The following is a 1,374-nucleotide window of genomic DNA, read 5'->3' as shown; positions in this document are numbered from 1 at the left end:
CTCCGTCTTTCTGTCTCTGTCTGTCTCTGTCTCTGTGTGTCTGTCTTTCTCTCTTTGTCTCTCAGCCTTAGTGAATCCTCACCATCTTTTTTTGTCCTGCTTCCCCATGCCAGTAATGAATAAATTTGTCTCTAATGACAATTTAATATGTCAACTAATGACATTTAAAAAAATGCCTTTTTAATATTGCTAATTTATTCCAGATTTCAATTGGGCAAGTTTATGTAGAATTTAAGAACCTTTTCAATGACTAAATAAAGGAATATTTAGTAGCACTCTGTTATAAAGAATAAGGAGGGCTTTTTCCTGTTGGTGCAAGATGGTGGTGCAGATCTCTAAGAAGAGGAAGTTTGTTGCTGATGGCATCTTCAAAGCTGAACTGAATGAGTTTCTCACCCAGGATGAAGATGGCTATTCTGGGGTGGAGGTGTGAGTTACCCCAACCACAACAGAAATCATCATCTTGGCTACCAGGACTCAGAAGGTCCTTGGGGAGAAGGGTTGTGGGATTAGTGAACTGACAGCTGTAGTGCAGAAGAGGCATGGCTTTCCTGAAGGTAGTGTATAGCTGTATGCCCAAGAAGGTGGCCACCAGAGGTCTCTGTGCTATTGCTCAGGCTGAGTCCCTCTGTTACAAGCTCCTGAGAAGCCTTGCTGTGTGTAGAGCCTGCTATGGTGTCCTCTGCTTCATTATGGAGAGTGGAGCAAAGGGATGTGAGGTGGTGGTGTCTGGTAAACTCAGAGGCCAGAGGGCCAAGTCCATGAAGTTTGTAGATGGTCTGATGATCCACACTGGAGACTCCCATCAACTATTATGTCGACACAGCTGTGTGCCATATCCTCCTCAGACAGGGCATATTGGGAATTAAAGTCAAAATCATGTTGCCCTGGGAGGACACAAGTGGCTAGATTGGCCCCAAGAAGACCCTGCCTGACCATGTGAGCATCATAGAGGCCAAGGATGAGATTCTTCCTACCACCCCCATCTCAGAGCAGAAGAGTGGGAAGGCAAAGCAACCTGCTATGCCCCAGCCAGTGTCCACTGCATAACAGGACTCTGTGATATCTGGAATGGTGTGTCCAAAACTCTTCTGTAAAGATCTTTAATAAAACCTTTTTCAAAATAAAACAAAATAATAAAATAAAATAAAAAAAGAATAAAGAGGAACTGATTTGAATTACCTTGTTCTGATATTTTCTGCATTAATTATTTTTGTTAGATAAATGGATAAATTTTAAAAGTTGATGAAACTGACTTAGCCCAAGTCCTAGTTATAGCTCCAAAATATATGGTCTCCTCCCCAAAAGGGCGGTCCTTCAGAAGCCGCTTCAGTAACATGCACTCAACTCTCAAATGATTAAGCTAAAACTTCC

General features: G+C 42.3%; 1 pseudogene; it reads left to right on the top strand.

The window, feature by feature from the left end:
- Positions 1–319: 319 nt before the first annotated feature.
- On the top strand, positions 320–1,050 carry LOC122729510 (annotated as a pseudogene).
- The last annotated feature ends 324 nt before the right edge of the window (positions 1,051–1,374 follow it).

This window comes from Dromiciops gliroides, chromosome 5 (genome assembly GCF_019393635.1).
Source record: "Dromiciops gliroides isolate mDroGli1 chromosome 5, mDroGli1.pri, whole genome shotgun sequence".
Taxonomy (NCBI): Eukaryota; Metazoa; Chordata; class Mammalia; order Microbiotheria; family Microbiotheriidae; genus Dromiciops; species Dromiciops gliroides.
The sequence above is the reverse complement of the archived record's forward strand: the minus strand, read 5'-3'. Positions and strand labels throughout refer to the sequence as shown.